General features: G+C 53.6%; 1 long non-coding RNA gene across 2 annotated transcripts; it reads right to left on the bottom strand.

The window, feature by feature from the left end:
• Positions 1-870: 870 nt before the first annotated feature.
• LOC135882055 (uncharacterized) lies at positions 871-13,123 on the bottom strand. Of its 2 annotated transcripts, none has more exons than XR_010561586.1 (3): positions 13,070-13,123; positions 2,470-2,609; positions 871-1,015 (listed from the first exon to the last, which is right to left on the bottom strand). It is a non-coding gene; the product is annotated as an uncharacterized LOC135882055 (long non-coding RNA). The 2 variants fall into 2 exon arrangements; XR_010561587.1 differs by having other exon boundaries at positions 13,074-13,119.
• Positions 13,124-18,286: the final 5,163 nt, after the last annotated feature.

The following is an 18,286-nucleotide window of genomic DNA, read 5'->3' as shown; positions in this document are numbered from 1 at the left end:
CAAACTCATTCAAAGGGGCAGGAGGGGGGACAGCTGTGAGCAGTCCTCTTTCCTCAACCCCCAAAGCCTTTGAAGGAGCAGTTACAGAAATCTCCCCCCCCCCCTCCCCAGGGTGAGCTTGTGTGAAAAACTCATGTCCCCAAAAACTGTCTCCTTGGACTAGAAAATGTTCCTCATTCCATCACTAGTGTTCCCCACCCCCCCCAATGAAAATTGTTTCTCTTCCATTTAAACAGGAAGTAGTCCTCCTCCCATAACCACATTTATCCCCAGCCTTTAAGTGCCCTAGAGTCCATCAACAGTAACCTGTCTGAACATAAAATGCCCCAAGTCCCGTCAAGGGTGTATCCCATGAAAAACAAGCAACACCCCAAAACCACTGTATACTGTCCCCCACAGAAACAAGAAATATCCCACATACCAATCAGTGACCCCCAGTGACATTCCCCAGGGTAGAACCTGAACCACTCAACTCTGCTTTGCTAGTGAAAAGCAGCCTCTCCGCACTCTGCTCAAACACACACATAAACATGTACAGTCACTCCCAGCAAAGTTACACAAATGAGCTCTCGGCTGCTCAAGAACAATGTACAGGGTGACATACACACATTTTCAGTCCTGGCTTTCCACCCCAGAAATGTGCATCTTTAAATTTCAAGCACACTACTGCACAGAACAAGCTCATTATTAGTCCATCACATCATCAAAGGAAATGATTATGCCCAAGCCTTTGTTAACCTAAGTACAGATTCCCCAAATACATCAACCACAACACACTGCTTCAACACAACACAATGCAATAAGCTGATTAAATAGGAAAATATGACTTACGAGGATAAAATCACAAACCAATTCTGATTTTTATGGCATTACACATTTTATTTCTTTTGTAACCAATTCCTAAACATCACCAAGCTAAATACCATTTCAAAGCCAAAAGATTTCTCACCCAACAGCAGGGAGCTGTGCAATGGAAGAGGAAGGGCAGCCCTATCAAACAGTCTGGGCTTCTCACCTGTAGAAGTAGGAATTCAAGTGAGTTCATGTTGGGGAAGGGGCTGAGGGTGAGTCATTTCTGTAGGGGGAGGGCGTCCTTCAGCTCTGCCCATTTCAGAATAATTAGCAGCCTGTGGAGCAGAGAGTCAGAACTGGGGTACCAGGGGCTGCTGGGGATCAGGACTCTGGGGCACCAGCAAAGCTTGGGAGGGAGGAACAGTGTTCTCTGGAATAATGGGGATGCTGCAGGTCAGGGCTGATGGGCAGCTGATGCAGCCCTTGTCTGCTGTGTGCCTGGCTCTCCGCTCAGCCTCACAGTCTTACTGAGGACTAACATTCACCCCCGCAAATGTGTGCGCTATCTTGCTCTCTCTCGCACACGTGCGCTGGCCCCTTTCTTTCTGCCCACAAGTTTCCTGCAAGAAGACAAGGGCTCCTGACAAGCTCTAAACACAAGAAATGCTGTTGCACAGGACACCAGGGCCTGTTTGTTGAAGATGTCACCTAAGTAGAACAAACAAAAGAATGCCTCCGCTCTGGAGAATTCCCCAGGACCCGGAGAATTCCCCCATCCAGAAACTGTGCCAGGAGGGGCTCAGTGCCTGCAGGCTGCACTGACTGGGGGACCGTACAGGAGACATCTTAAAATGTATCTTGTGACTTGGTTGCTTTTTAAAAGCACAAGCGATCCCTGACACCGGTGCTGAGTTTACACCCATAAACCACTGACACCACAGCAATAAATGTACAAGTGGAGGGGAGTCTAAGACAGAAACCATCTGTGGTGCATTCAGAACATCCACCAATGCTCAAGAAATACACTAATCCATCGTAAAAACAACTGATTCGCTTTAATACGCAGGGCAGTGGGCTTGTGCTATCACTGCTAAGAGGTGCCTTTAGATTATGAGCATCAGGAATGCATAGGGCCAGATGAGCAAGAGGCAATAAATGCAAAATGCTAGACAAACGTTATGTCCCCTTCCTCGGGATGGTCCATGCAGAGGATAACAGCCCACTATTCCTATCTGCTAACAGTTACTTGTTTAGGTCGAGTGGCAGGGACTTGTGTCCTGGGTTTGACTCTAGTGGGGCAGGTTGTTAAATAAACAAGGGGTGACAGCTAGGAGTGTGAGAAGGCGCCTAGGCTTTCCCACCTGCATTTCCATTTGACCCATTAGCTCGTGTAGCTGAGGGGCCCCCAGGTGCTTTCTGACCCCTTGAGCACTGAGCTGAAAGTTTCCCAGCTCCCTCCTACGGCAAGCCCAGTGTGCCCATTTACCACATCCGGTGCCAGGCTGCTAGGCAGCCCAAGGCGGCTCTGCTAGCTGGGGGTGCATATTGGGGGTGGGGGGCCAGGGTGTTTTCATGCATGCCCTCCAGGGGTGCATGCAGTCTCTTCTGAGCAGAAAAGTTAATTCCTCACTGCCAAGCACCTGCCCAGTCACCCACGCTCCCTCATGTCCTACTTACCGGCTGTCCGGACCCAGGGCTGGCGCAGAAGATGGTGTACTTCTGGATGATCCCGTTCGGCTTAGCTGGGGGAAGCCAGGACACGACCATGCTGCTGGCAGAAGACGGGAAGGCTTTTATCCCGGTGGGGGAGCCTGGAACTGAGCAAGAGACAATTCATTTTAGACCCAGCAGCTTCAGCAAAGCCAGCTAGATCCACCACGACCTCCCGAGCAGGACGCTGATTCCTCCTCCCCATGAGGGGAAAGGCCAGACCGCTCTTCCTGCATGCCCAGTGTCCGCAGGCATTCACATCATTTGAGGTCTTGTTCTAAGAGGAATTCCTTATAACCAGGAATGCCACAATTCTAGCAGGCGTCAATGCTGTGGAAGGACTGGCTCTGGATCCTGCCCTGGCTTGGTGTTGGATGCAGATGCAAAGTGGCACAGGACCACTTTGGCTGCACAAAATGGAGGAAAGCTATTCTGGAGGCTGCATGTAGGGTACCTCCACTGCCGCAGGGCTGAGCCTTTCACCCTCCCATGCCAGGGAGGGAAGATGCTGAGTCAGCCAGAGGGGCAAAGGAAACAAGTCCAGTGGTGGACAATCTGTCCTACCTTTCATTTTGGGTTCAGCGCTTGGCTGGGGAAGTGGGAAGCACCTGGGCTGGGGCTTTCACAGAACCATAGGAATGTGGGGCTGGAAGGGACCTTGATAGGTCATCTAGTCCTTCCCCTGCTGTCACGGAGTCCCCGGGCGATGCTCTGGAACTGCTCCCCACAAAGCCAGTCAGGACTTTGGGGAGCCTCCTCTCCCTTGGAGCAGACTGTCTTCTGGGCAAGAAGCTCACACGGCTTCACCTCCTGGGTCTGACCTTGGAGCATTCAGCATATGCAACCTCCGTGCGCTTCCCACAGCGAGTCCGCCCAGGCGGGGTCCTGGGGAAGCCAGAGGGTCCTGCACGCACCCCCAACTTCACAGTCAGACGTGACTCTCAGCCAGCCAGTAAAACAGAGGTTTATTCGATGACAGGAACATGGTCTAAAACAGAGCTTGTAGGTACAGAGAACAGGATCCCTCAGCCGGGTCCATTCTGGGGCCCAGCAAGACAGAAAACCCTGTCTGCCCTCACTTCCCGTCCCCAGCCAGCTCCAAACTGAAAGCCCCTCCAGACCCTCCTTTCTGGCCTTTGTCCCTTTCCCGGGCCAGGAGGTCACCTGATCTCTCTGTTTACATTTAGCTATTCCTTTGCAGGCGGGAAGGGACCCAGCCATTTGTTGCCAGGATACAAAGTGTCGGCCATTTATGCACATTGGAGACTTAAGAAATGCATAGGGGAAACTGAGGCACTCACACAGTATTCAGAGGAAACATTAAGAACAGTCCCACTTCGTCACACCTGCGCTGAGGCAGGACCAAGGAAACCCAGACCATCCCCGACAGGTGCTTGTCTGACCTGTTCTTAAAAACCTCCAATGATTGGGATTCCACAACCTCCCTTGGGAGCCAGCTCCAGAGCTTAACTAGCCTTAGAGTTAGAAAAGTTTTCCTAATATCTTACCTATATCTCCCTTGCTGCAGATTAAGCCCATTATTTCTTGCTCTGCCTTCAGTGGACATGGAGAACAATTGATCACTGCCCTCTTTATTACAGCCCTTAACACGTTCGAAGACTGTAATCATGGCCCAACTCAGGCTTCTTTGCTCAAGTCTAAACATGCCCAGTTTTTTTAACCTTTCCTCACAGGTCAGGTTTTCTAAACATTTTATCATCTTTGTTGCTCTCCTCTCCTTCATGCCAGTGTTCAGCCCAGACCAAGACTCAAGCCCTTAAACGGTAGGTGTGGTTCAAACACATCATTACTGCTGGTGCCCTCCCGCAGCACAAGAGCACAAGTGGCATCAGGGCTGTGATGCCCGACAGTTTTGCCATCTAACATTGTGGGGATTCTAAGGCCTCATGTTAAAAATTTCCACAGGGGTCATTCCGAGGCGGAATCACTGCCGCCCACAACGCACAATCATGCTACGTCTTCTCTTGTGCTCATTTCTACCACACTGCGCAGTTGAAATACCCCTGAAATACAGGCTGTACATTGTGGCCCCACAAAGTCCTCCCTCCCACCCCGGCACCATGCAGTGCAAGGACTCTGCCTAACGCCTGTCATACCAGGATCTCAAAGCACTTTCTAAACATCATCTAGTCCCCCTCACACACTGGTAATGCTAAATGCTTATCCTGGTTTGCAGAGGGGCGGATAGGACACAGAGTGAGCCAGCAGCAGAGCCCAAGAATCCTAGCTGCTGGCTTCCAGCTGGAGTCACTAGACCATGCTGCCCCATGGCCAGGAGCAGGGACAGCAGAGGCTGCCCACTCCTGCGTCCCTCCCTCCAGCCTTTTGTCCGCAGGATTGAGGGTCTACTCATGTGCAGGCATCAGCCTGTTAGGAGACCACATCTAACAGCGTAGCCACATCTAACTGAAGGCAGCACCTGCCTCTTGCCAAGCCGGACGCAGGAGGGTTAATTCCAGTTCACACTCAGACATTAAAAGCCAATCACAGCTTCTAAATATGTCTCCTTAATCCACTAACATGCCCGACTGGCTTATCCTTACACTACCCTAATGTGCCTTCCCAGCATCTGGTGCTTTCCAAAGACAGGCAGCTGAGGGGCTCAGGGCCATGTCTCCTATTCCCAGCCCAAGGACAGCACAGAGCCAGGAAAACACTCAAACTCATTAATGGAATTAAAGTAGGCCATTAAAGTAGCAATGCAGTCCACACCATCCTCCAGATCATTAATAAAGATATTAAACAAAACCGGCCCCAGGACCGACCCTTGGGGCACTCCGCTTGAAACTGGCTGCCAACTAGACATGGAGCCATTGATCACTACCCGTTGAGCCCGACGATCTAGCCAGCTTTCTATCCACCTTACAGTCCATTCATCCAGCCCATACTTCTTTAACTTGGCAGCAAGAATACTGTGGGAGACCGTATCAAAAGCTTTGCTAAAGTCAAGGAATAACACATCCACTGCTTTCCCCTCATCCACAGAGCCAGTTATCTCATCATAGAAGGCAATTAGGTTAGTCAGGCACGACTTCCCCTTGGTGAATCCATGCTGACTGTTCCTGATCACTTTCCTCTCCTCTAAGTGTTTCATAATTTATTCCTTGAGGACCTGCTCCATGATTTTTCCAGGGACTGAGGTGAGGCTGACTGGCCTGTAGTTCCCCGGATCCTCCTTCTTCCCTTTTTTAAAGATGGGCACTACATTAGCCTTTTTCCAGTCATCCGGGACCTCCCCCGATCGCCATGAGTTTTCAAAAATAATGGCTAATGGCTCTGCAATCTCATCCGCCAACTCCTTTAGCACCCTCGGATGCAGCGCATCCGGCCCCATGGACTTGTGCACGTCCAGTTTTTCTAAATAGTCCCGAACCACTTCTTTCTCCACAGAGGGCTCATGTCAGCGCTCCCCCCTGCCAAGCAGTGAGGATGAAGTGGTGTCAGTCTGTGTCCTCCTAGTTCTTGGGGCTCACCCTTCCCTGCAAACCTTTCCTCCCCAGAGGCACTTGCTATCACCATCTCCCTCTGCCTCACACCCCTGGCTGGCAAAGCTCTCCCATGTTAATGCTGGAGACAGTGATTCCTGGTGCCTGGCTCTCTGGCTCCTATCCCATTTCCAAAGCTCCTTCTCTTCTCCCCGTGCCATCTCCTCGCCTGGTTCTTATAACTCAAGGGTCCCTCTGCAGCGGGAAGCCCACATGGCTCATAAGCCTGTCTCCTTTACGCCTCAGCTTCCTCAAACACCCCCCAGCGCAGGGGCCATCTCTTGATGCAGGACTGCATGGTGCCACACATTCTCACAGCACTGGATCACACCCTGATCCCCCCACATGACTCGCACACACCTCCTGAGAGCAGGGACAAACCAAAGGCCCCTGGAAAAGAGACAACTAAGGGGGGATATGACAGAGGTCTATAAAATCATGCCAGGTGTTATTTACTCCTTCTCATAACACAAGAACTAGGGGTCACCAAATGAAATTAATAGGCAGCAGGTTTAAAACAAACACAAGGAAGTATTTTTTCACACAACGCACAGTCAGCCTGTGGAACTCCTTGCCAGGGGATGTTGTGAAGGCCAAGATTATAACAGGGTTCAAAAAAGAGCTAGATAAATTCATGGAGGATAGGTCCATCAATGGCTATTAGCCACGATGGGCAGGGATGTCCCTAGCCTCTGTTTGCCAGAAGCTTTGAACGGGCAACAGGGGATGGATCACTTGATGATTCCCTGTTCTGTTCATTCCCTCGGGGGCACCTGGCATTGGCCACTGTCAGCAGACAGGATACTGGGCTAGATGGACCTTTGGTCTGACCCAGTATGGCCGTTCTTATATTCATGGTCCCTGCCCAGAAGATCGGGCAGCCCAGCAGCCCGAGCACAGCTGCAGATAGCCATGCCCAGCACACAGCAGTGTGCCCCTGACCCGTCTTTGGGAGACTCGCACCCTGCTCTGCCATTGCCTGAATGTGCTTGCAGGGCAGACAATGCATTGCCTCTGCCCTGGTGCAATCTAGCCTAGCTGGGTCCTCCTCCTTCGAGGGGAAGGAGGACCGGTCATCAGGCTGAGCAGGGCTGACTTTGTCAGCTCCTTGCAGTTAGATGACTTGATTAATGAGCACTAGACCAGCATAATAAGTAGAAAAGCATATGCTTGTCCAAAAAGCCCCTGACAGATTGCAGCCTGCTGGGGGTCAGGGTGACAGCTGACTGGCTAAGTAGCAGATTGTAGAACAGGGAAGGCTGGGAGAAGGGATATTTCTCTAAGGACTTCCAAGGAAAACCCCATCCTCTTGCAGAAAAAAACATCTCTGGCAGGTCCTGCTGCTCTAAGGACTTACCTGGAAGCCCCACACAGAATACTGTACGGTGTATGGAGCTCAGCTTCTCCAGCTATCTGCCACCAATAGCAGGCTCACTGGAAATAGCTACAACAGGGAGCTTAGAGGCCATAATAAAGTGAAGGGCTGGGCCCGTGCTGTCATTTACCAAAGAGTCCTGGAGAGTTCACACCAGGTGGTCCAGTCCCCACAGCCATCCCCTCCTGCATTCCATGGCTCTCAGCATGGCAGTGAGGATCATATGCATACAAAAGAGCCAGGCCTGGGTAAAGCAGCTAACTTTGGCAGGGCCGCCCAGAAGATTCAGGGGGCCTGGGGTCTTAGGTGGCGGGGGGCCCCTGCCACCGAATTGCCGCCGAAGACCCGGCACTTCGGCATCGGGTCCCGGGGCGGAAGGACCCCCCGCCACGGGTCTTCAGGGCACTTCGGCGTCGGGTCCCGGAGTGGAAGAAGCTTCGGGGGCCCGGGCCCCACAAGAGTTTTCTGGGGGCCCCGGAGCGAGTGAAGGACCCCGCTCCAGGGGCCCCGAAAAACTCTCGTGGGGGCCCCTGCAGGGCCCGGGGCCTGGGGCAAATTGCCCCACTTGCCCCCCCCCCCGGGCAGCCCTGAACTTTGGGCCCATTCCTGCTCCAGCTGGACTCAGCAGCAAAGCTCCAATTGGTTTCAATGGCAGCTGGATCAGACCCGGTGGATTCACCCCCGCCCCCACCCAACCCTCCAGGAACAGCCTTTCTCCGCTGACATTCCTTAGCCAAAATCCGCTCCTGCCCGTGTTTTTAGACTAGAAATGTCTCCTACAACAGCACTTTAATGTACACTAATGTAGGAAACTGCACTGCCTGGCTTCCTGCCCCTCAGTCATCTAGGCCCTAACATTCAGAGCTGAGCTACATTTCCAAATATATTGATTTCAGTTACAACATAGAATGCAAAGTGTACAGTGCTCACTTTATATTACTTTTGATTACAAATATTTGCATTGTAAACAGATAAAAGAGGTGTTGGGCGGAAAAATCACTAAGGGGGCTGGCGCTGACTGGGCAGGATGTGTTGGGAGGGAAATCCCAGAGGTAGGTTTTGCTGATTGGGCAGGAGGTGGTGGGCGGGGAAATCACTGAGGCACCTTGCACTGACTGGGTAGGAGGCGCTGGGCGGGAAAAGTCACTGAGGTGGTTGGCGCTGACTGGGCAGAAGGTGTTGGGAGGGAAAGTACAGAGGTGGGTCGTGCTGACTGGGTGGGAGGTGTTGGGCTAGAAAATCACTGAGGGGGCTGGTGCTGACTAGGTAGGAAGCGCTGGGCGGGAAAGCCCTGAGGTGGGTTTTGCTGATTGGGCAGGAGGTGCTGGGCAGGAAAATCACTGAGGCAGCTCGCGCTGACAGGGTAGGAGGCGCAGGGCGGGAAAAGTCACTGAGGGGATTGGCGCTGACTGGGTAGGAGGCTCTGAGTGGGAAAATCACTGAGGTGGCTCTTGCTGACTGGGTAGGAGGTGTTGGGAGGGAAAGTCCAGAGGTGAGTTTTGCTGACTGGGTGGGAGGTGTTGGGCTGGAAAATCACTGAGGGGGCTGGCACTGACTAGGTAGGAGGTGCTGAGCGGGAAAAGTCACTGGAGGTGACTGGCGCTGACAGGGTAGGAGGCGCTGGGCGGGAAAGCCCTGAGGTGGGTTTTGCTGATTGTGCAGAAGGTGCTGGGCAGGAAAATCACTGAAGGTGACTCGCGCTGACAGGGTAGGAGGTGCTGGGCGGGAAAAGTCACTGGCGGTGACTGGTGCTGACAGGGTAGGAGGCGCTGGGCGGGAAAATCACTGAGGCGGCTGGCCCTGACTGGCTAGGAGGAGTTGGGAGGGAAAGCCCAGAGGTGGGTTGCGCAGCCTGGGTAAGAGGTGTTGGGTGTGAAAATCACTGAGACAGCTCGCGCTGACTGAGTAGTAGGCGTTGGGCAGGAAAGGTCACTGAGGCGGCTCGCGCTGACTGGGTAGGAGGTGTTGGGAGGGAAAGCCCAGAGGTGGGTTGCGCTGACTGAGCAGGAGCCGCGGGGCAGGAAAATCACTGAGGCAGCTCACGCTGATTCGGTAGGAGGTGCTGGGCGGGAAAAGTCACTGAGGGGGGGCTGGCAGTGATTGGGCAGGAGGCTCTGAGTGGGAAAATCACTGAGGTGGCTCTTGCTGACTGGGTAGGAGGAGTTGGGAGGGAAAGCCCAGAGGTTGGTTTTGCTGACTGGGTGGGAGGTGTTGGGCTGGAAAATCACTGAGGGGGTTGGCGCTGACTAGGTAGGAAGCGCTGGGCGGGAAAGCCCTGAGGTGGGTTTTGCTAATTGGGCAGGAGGTGCTGGGCAGGAAAATCACTGAGGCAGCTCGCGCTGACAGGGTAGGAGGCACAGGGCGGGAAAAGTCACTGAGGGGGTTGGCGCTGACTGGGTAGGAGGAGTTGGGAGGGAAGATCACTAAGGCAGCTCGCGCTGACTGTGTAGTAGGCACCGGGCAGAAAAGGTCACTGAGACGGCTGGTGCTGATTCGGTAGGTGGTGCTGGGCGGGAAAAGTCACTGAGGGGGCTGGTGCTGACTGGGCAGGAGGCTCTGAGTGGGAAAATCACTGAGGTGGCTCTTGCTGACTGGGTAGGAGGTGTTGGGAGGGAAAGTCCAGAGGTGAGTTTCGCTGACTGGGTGGGAGGTGTTGGGCTGGAAAATCACTGAGGGGGCTGCCACTGACTAGGTAGGAGGTGCTGAGCGGGAAAAGTCACTGGAGGTGACTGGCGCTGACAGGGTAGGAGGCGCTGGGCGGGAAAGCCCTGAAGTGGGATTTGCTGATTGGGCAGGAGCTGCTGGGCAGGAAAATCACTGAGATAGCTCGCGCTGACAGGGTTGGAGGCGCAGGGCGGGAAAAGTCACTGAGGGGGTTGGCGCTGACTGGGTAGGAGGAGTTGGGAGGGAAAGCCCAGAGGTGGGTTGTGCAGCCTGGGTAAGAGGTGTTGGATGTGAAAATCACTGAGGCAGCTCGCGCTGACTGGGTAGTAGGTGCTGGGCAGGAAAGGTCACTGAGGGAGCTGGTGCTGACTGGGTAGGAGGTGTTGGGAGGGAAAGCCCAGAGATGGGTTGCGCTGATTGATCAGGAGCCGCGGGGCAGGAAAACCACTGAGGCAGCTCGCGCTGACAGGGTAGGAGGCGCAGGGCGGGAAAAGTCACTGAGGGGGTTGGTGCTGACTGGGTAGGAGGAGTTGGGAGGGAAAGTCCAGAGGTGAGTTTCGCTGACTGGGTGGGCGGTGTTGGGCTGGAAAATCACTGAGGGGGCTGGCACTGACTAGGTAGGAGGTGCTGAGCGGGAAAAGTCACTGGAGGTGACTGGCGCTGACAGGGTAGGAGGCGCTGGGCGGGAAAATCACTGAGGCGGCTGGCCCTGACTGGGTAGGAGGAGTTGGGAGGGAAAGCCCAGAGGTGGGTTGCGCAGCCTGGGTAAGAGGTGTTGGGTGTGAAAATCACTGAGGCAGCTCGCGCTGACTGGGTAGTAGGCGCCGGGCAGGAAAGGTCACTGAGGCGGCTGGCGCTGACTGGGTAGGAGGTGTTGGGAGGGAAAGCCCAGAGGTGGGTTGCGCTGATTGAGCAGGAGCCGCGGGGCAGCAAAATCACTGAGGCAGCTCGCACTGATTCGGTAGGAGGTGCTGGGCAGGAAAAGTCACTGAGGGGGCTGGCGCTGACTAGGTAGGAGGCACTGGATGGGAAAATCACTGAGGGGCTGGCACTGACTGGGCAGGAGGCACTGAGTGGGAAAATCACTGAGGTGGCTCATGCTGAGTGGGTAGGAGGTGTTGGGAGGGAAAGCCCAGAGGTGGGTTTTGCTGACTGGGTGGGAGGTGTTGGGCGGGAAAAGTCACGGAGGGGGTTGGCGCTGACTGGGTAGGCGGTGTTGGAAGGGAAGCCCAGAGGTGTGTTTTGCTGATTGGGCAGTAGATGCTGGGCCAAAAACCACGAAAGCCAACCATCCAGGACTGGGCAGGGGGTACTGGGCAGGTAACCCTGTAGATGATACCCTTACTGGAGAAGAGACATGGAAAGGAAAGGGGAACAGACTCTTCTACTGATATTACAAAAAGTACTGGGTAGGAAACTCCTAAAGCAACTTGCACTCACTAGACAAATGGCCCTAGGGGCAGGGCCAGCTCCAGGGTTTTTGCCGCCCCAAGCGGCGCAAAACAAAACAAAAAAAAAGCCGCGATCGGAATTGCGATCGCGATCTGCGGCGGCAATTCGGCGGGAGGTCCTTCGCTCCGAGCGGGAGTGAGGGACCGTCCGCCGAATTGCCGCCGAATAGCTGGACATGCCACCCCTCTCCGGAGTGCCCGCCCCAAGCACCTGCTTGGCAAGCTGGTGCCTGGAGCCGGCCCTGCCTAGGGGGCAAATGTGTGTGCAGGCTTGAGCTTACCCGGAAAAAGATGCTAAGCAGGAAACCTCAAGCAGTTTGTGCTGACTAGGAAGAAGGTGCTGAGTTCTCGTGAAAGCTCTCATAACTTCTGCAACATACAAGTGCTGAAAACTAGGAATTAGGGTAATTTCCATACAGGGAGATTACCTTGTAATCCTGCTGTCTAATGTGCCACACCTAAACTAGCGGAGCCTTTTTGTGCCTGTGGCTGAGAGATTGCCCCTCCCCCTCCCCCATGAGAAGGATTGAACTTCTGTTTCTCTTAGTCACAGTAAATTCCCACAGAATGATTTCTACTTGGCTTTTTTGAGATTTGAAGTGAAATCTTACTTGAGACCTATCCCGGTCAGATGGCACATGGTGTGGCGAAGGGGCGGCTGTAAGGGGATGGCGGAGGCCGTGGAAAATTCCCCCCTTTTCTCAAAAAAGCCAAGAAATGGCCCAACCAAGCAAATGTCACAAAGTCTGGAAATGAACAGGTGAGGTGGGGGGCTCCTTTCAGACCCTCACTTCCGTGTAATCCTTCCTCAAGTCCTTTTGCCCTGCCCAATTTACACCGCTCAACCAACCACAACTTTCACCCTTTGTTTTCTTGTGCACAAGAAAGAACACTGTCGGATTGATGAGTGTCAACTGTAGGGATTCGGACAGCTCCGTTAGTTGTGTCCGAATTCCAGGCCTCGTGTCTCTTTGGTGATAAAGAGAGGAGATTCCTCGGGCTACGTTCGAAGGGATTGATGTGGCGGTCCTTTCTGAAATGTGTTGATGTTGAGATGTTGTAGGTAGATGCGGTGGTATTCAGAGCCGGCACGTGGGTGTACCTAACCCTACTAACAGGACCGCGTCACAAGTAAGAGGGGTCTTTTCTGGTAAAGGTACGGGGCACAAAGTTGTCATTTTCTTGGTGGGGTAGGAGGTAAGTCGGGAAGGGTGTCGCTGAGAGATGGAGGATTGATTGGAAAGGGGACACTCAGCAGGATCCCTCCCTTCCCTGTTCATTTCCAGATCTTTCCACATTGGGGACTCCCCCCCCCTTGTGTAAAGGAGGAGTATTTTACTAAAGAAAGGGTGACTGCCCTGTAATCAGGGTTCAGGTCGCTTTCCCTTTTCTCCTCTCTGCATTGGCCCTCTTCACACCAAGGTCCAAAGTGAGCTCCCTCTAACTAGGGTGTGGGTCTTTCCCTGCCTTTCACAAGGTAACACTGCCATTTGGAAGGTAGTTCTAGAAACCAGCCTCTTGAGAGGGTTCAGGGTTTGTCCTACTAGCTGTCCCGTGCCCTCCTCACTCACGCACTCAGCCAAGTCAAAGCCCGCGTCCTCTGCATCCACCTGGACCCGCGTTCTGCCGCAAGCTCTCCTGCGCTCTGAAAGAGATCGGTGCCGAAAAGTAGGAATTAGGGTAATTTCCGGCAGGGCCGAGTACCTTGTCAATGTAATCTGAATGGACCTTGTACACGTGCTCTCTACTGAGCCACACCTAACCCGCTTCACCTCTCTCTTTCTAGCAACTCAAAGGACAAAATGGACAAGACGACACAAGCACCAAAGAAACTGCAGGAAAAGGGAAGAAAAAGCCACGGCCAAAGGCTGCACACACTGCACCCCTGTACCGAGGGCTCGGGTTCGACACTTCTCCGCACAGGCTTAATCCCCCTTCAGGTGCCCCGGAAAAGGACCTCCCTGTAAACAAGGATCAAGGTCCATTCCTTGCCAACCAAAATGCTTTATGGGTCCCTTCCATAGCTGAGGCTGAGCGACCCCGCTTTAAAAAGGGTTGAGGTCTCTGTGGGTTTGAGCTCCTTAGGACCTAGCCTTTAAAATGCCCCGTGCCGTTGACCTCTCCCTGTCAGAAGGGTGCAGGTCTCCCCTTTCTAACTCCTCTTGGGCCGTTGGCACTCGCTGGGCAACGAGACCACCCACTTCTGAGGGAACGGAGCTCTGTCCTTTACAGCGCTTTTCGCTCTGGCCCATTGGAACGCCCCTGGCTTAAGGACCACCCTGTAAGGAGGGTTTCGGTCTCCTTTGCCATGCAAATTAAGCCACAGGTCACTTTGACATGCCCGGCAAAATGACCGCCCTGTAACCAGGGTGTAAGGTCTTATACCTCTCACACTTAAGCTAGGGGAGTCTTTCTGTGCCTGTGGCTGAGCGACTCCCCCCGACCCCCCGCCCCTTGAGAAGGGTTGAACTTCTGTTTCTCTTAGTCACAGTAAATTCCCACAGAATGATTTCTACTTGGCTTTTTTGAGATTTGAAGTGAAATCTTGCTTGGGACCTATCCCGGTCAGATGGAACATGGTGTGGCGAAGGGGCGGCTGTAAGGGGATGGCGGAGGCCGTGGAAAATGCGCCCCTTTTCTCAAAAAAGCCAAGAAATGGCCCAACCAAGCAAATGTCACAAAGTCTGGAAATGAACAGGTGAGGTGGGGGGCTCCTTTCAGACCCTCACTTCCGTGTAATCCTTCCTCAAGTCCTTTTGCCCTGCCCAATTTACACCGCTCAACCAACCACAACTTTCACCCTTTGTTTTCTTGTGCACAAGAAAGAACACTGTCGGATTGATGAGTGTCAACTGTAGGGATTTGGACAGCTCCGTTAGCTGTGTCCGAATTCCAGGCCTTGTGTCTCTTTGGTGATAAAGAGAGGAGATTCCTCGGGCTACGTTCGAAGGGATTGATGTGGCGGTCCTTTCTGAAATGTGTTGATGTTGAGGTGTTGTAGGTAGATGCGGTGGTATTCAGAGCCGGCACGTGGGTGCACTTAACCCTACTAACAGGACCGCATCACAAGTAAGAGGGGTCTTTTCTGGTAAAGGTAGGGGGCACAAAGTTGTCATTTTCTTGGTGGGGTAGGAGGTAAGTCGGGAAGGGTGTCGCTGAGGGATGGAGGATTGATTGGAAAGGGGACACTCAGAAGGATCCCTCCCTTACCTGTTCATTTCCAGATCTTTCCACATTGGGGACTCTCCCCGCCCCTTGTGTAAAGGAGGAGTATTTTACTAAAGAAAGGGTGACCGCCCTGTAATCAGGGTTCAGGTCGCTTTCCCTTTTCTCCTCCCTGTATTGGCCCCCTTAACGGCACCCGACATAGTCACTCTGCAGAGTAGACTCTGGCCCCTCCGCAGTCTTGATACCACAGAGCCCGTACCCAACGAGGAAGCACATGGCCTTTGAAGAAAACTAGAGGGAGCACACATGAGGAATTCAAAGCACTGACCTCTTACTCAGAGCTAATTATCTGGGAGGCGGAAACCTAAGGACTGTTCATATCTGCTTAGAAGGATGTCCAGGTTGCTCAGGTCCACTTGTGCCAGCTTCTCCTGTGGCTGGGGCTCCTGGCCAATTCCTCTGCAAGCGCAGCTGCAAAAGCCAAGCATGAGCCATCACTACACAAATCTCTATTGGTTTGTGAAATCTTGCCCTCATCCCTGCCTCCCTCTCCCATCCCATCTACATCAGCCCCACTGGATGAACAGAAACTGAGTGATCATTTCTCTCGTGGAGCAACAGTGACACCAGGTGGCTCGCCAGGGGAATGCACAAAGCATTTCCCTTAGGCAGTAACAGTGACACCAGGTGGCCACTCGGTGTAATTGCACAGAGCATTTCCCACATGAACTAACAATGACACCATGTGGCCACTTTGGGTAATGCACAAAGCATTACCCTACTGGAGCAACAGTGACACCTGTTGGCTAATCCAGGTAATGAAGAAAACATTTCAGGGAGCAGGAGTGGCACCTGGTGGCCACTCGCGGTAATGCACAAAGTATTTCCAATGGGAGCAACAGTGACACTGGGTGGCTAATCCAGGTAATTCACAAAGCATTTCAGGGAGCAAGACTGACTGGGTGGCCACAAGGGGTAATGCACAAAGAATTTCCCCCATTGATCAACAGTGACACTGTGTTGTCACCTGCAGTACCCTCAGAGCAATCCCTTAAGAAGCAGCAGTGACATTGGGCGGCCAGTTGGACGACTGCACAGAGCATTTCTCTCATGGAGCAACAGAGACACTAGGTGGCCACTCGGGGAAATGGACAGAGCTTTTCCCCCATGGAACAGCAGTGACGCCTGGTGGCCACTCAGTGTAATTGCACAGAACATTTCTCTCATGAAGCAAAAATGAGACTGCGTGACCACCCCGGGTAATCACAGAGCATTTCCTTCATGGAGCAATATTGACACCGGGTGGACACTCTGTATAGTTGCACAGAGCATTTCCCAAATAAAGCAACAGTGACACTGGGTGGCTAATCCAGGTAATGCACAAAGCATTTCCCCCATGGAGCAACAGTGGCACTGGGTGGACACCTGGGGTAATGCACAGAGCATTTCCTTAAGGAGCAACAGTGACACTGGGTGCCGTGATACAGCAGGGCCAGAGAGCAGCAGGAGAATGGTAGAAGAAAACTAGAGTGGTACGGATGAGCAATAGAGTGCCATAATTGTTCACTCACAGCCAGTCATGGAGAAGACAGAAAGCGGAGGACTGTTCATCTCTGCTTACAAGGATGTCCAGGCTGCTCAGGTTCACTTCTTCCAGTTTCTCCTCTGGCTGGGGCTCCTGGGCGATTCCTCCGCAAACACAGCATATAACCCAAGCAGGAGCCATCACTGCCCAAAGTTCTATTGGTGTACGAGATACTGCCCTCCCTCTCCCATCCACTGTACATCAGCCCCACTTGATGAACAGTGACAGTCAACTCCCACAGTCACCCCCACCACTACCAATGGAGGATCTAGTACCATCATGCATCTCTTCCCCCTCCCAATGCCCCAGTGGGTTGCAGACACCCCAGACCAAGCCTGTGAGCATGCACCATTGCCCATGTTCTATGCAAGGAGACAGGACAAGGGGAGAGAGAGAGAGTATGTTGGCCAACATATGAGAGCTCAGAGAGAGACACATAGGAAGAAGGACAAACTCAGCACCTGTACTCACCTTTCCGGTTCCAGGCCTCTGCTCAGGTGAACATGCTCCTCCCTGTCCAGGAAGATCAGCTGCTCCCAATATAGGGAAATTCTCCCTCTGCACCCAGAACAAGGTGGAAAACTTTTATTACAAACCGAGCCCCACCTAAAGGGAAGCAGACGTCTGTACTCAGCCTTTACCACACATGTATCTTAGAGGCCACCTGGGGTATTTCTCAGAATGTAGTTGCCCTGGAGCAACAGTGACACCCAGTGGCCAATCACGGCAATGCACAGAGCATGTCCCCCATGCAGCAGCAGTGACACTTGGTGGCCACTCGCGGCAAAGCACAAAGCATTTCCCTCGTGGAGCAACACAGACACTACGTGGCCACTCAGGGTAAGGCAGAAACCATTTCCCCCCCACAGCGCTGCAGTGATACTCGGTGGCCAGCCGGGGTAATGCATGGGCTGTCTGCCTTGGACCATCAATGCCATCCGGTGGCCAGGCAGGGTAACATACAGACTGTAAAAAGCAACAGAGGGTCCTGTGGCACCTTGAAGACTAACAGGAGTATACAGACTGTGTTTCTCCTGGAGCAGCGGTGACACCTGGTGGCCAGTTGGGGAAATGCGCAGCGTGCATCTGCCCTGGAGGAGCAGTGACAGCCTGTGGGCAGCAGGGGCAGCACCAGCCCCTTCCTCATTGGGGGAGCTGAGGTGGGATAGACAGAAAATTGTGGCAGCTGCATCCCCCCCACCACCACGAGGCCTCACCTCTTACTGAAGTGCAAGTTCCGCCTCCTCCCCTCAGAGGCTCCGGCCCTTCACCAGCCCAGAGGCCAGAAGCCAGAGCCAGGCAGGGTAGGGCGACTGCTGCGCTAGGTGGCGCAATGATGCAGGCAGCCACAGCGCTCCCCACTCTTGTCCTTGTGCAGTGTGGGGTCCCGGGGCTGTGGCTGCTCCTCAGTTCCCGGCCGCCCTTTGACCGCTCACAGACCTTAAGAGCTGCTCGGGTTGGGGTCGGGCTCCAGGGCCAGCAGAGCCCTCGGGGAGCAGTAACCACGAGGGTTAGGACCCAGGAGCCCAGGCTGGAGCAGGTCAGTGCTGTGCAGAGCCCTGGACCCTCCACATAATGTGTGTGGTGCAACTTGGTGACTGGAGACACAGGCCGAGGGCTACTCTCAGACCCCTGCTCACGTCCACTACTGAATATAGCCTGCTTCAGGGAGGATACCTAGAGTGGCATGACCAGGGAAGCTCACCCAGTGATAGAGAAGGAAGAGACTTGAGGACTGAGCATATCCGCCCTCAACCCTCTTCCCGTTACACCTTTAGCATTACAACCAAAAAGCACCCCTTGCAACGGCACCCGACATAGTCACTCTGCAGAGCAGACTCTGGCCCCTCCCCAGCCTCAATCCCACAAAGCCCCGTGCCCAGTGAGGAAGCTCACGGCCTGTGAAGAAAACTAGAGCGAGCACAGATGAGGAATTCCAAGCACTGACGGCTTACTCACAGTCAGTTATGCGGAAGGCAGAAAGTGGAGGACTGTTAATCTCTGCTTACAAGGATGTCCAGGCTGCTCAGGTCCA

This window comes from Emys orbicularis, chromosome 8 (genome assembly GCF_028017835.1).
Source record: "Emys orbicularis isolate rEmyOrb1 chromosome 8, rEmyOrb1.hap1, whole genome shotgun sequence".
Classification (NCBI taxonomy): domain Eukaryota; kingdom Metazoa; phylum Chordata; order Testudines; family Emydidae; genus Emys; species Emys orbicularis.
This window is presented reverse-complemented; position numbering and strand designations above follow the sequence as displayed.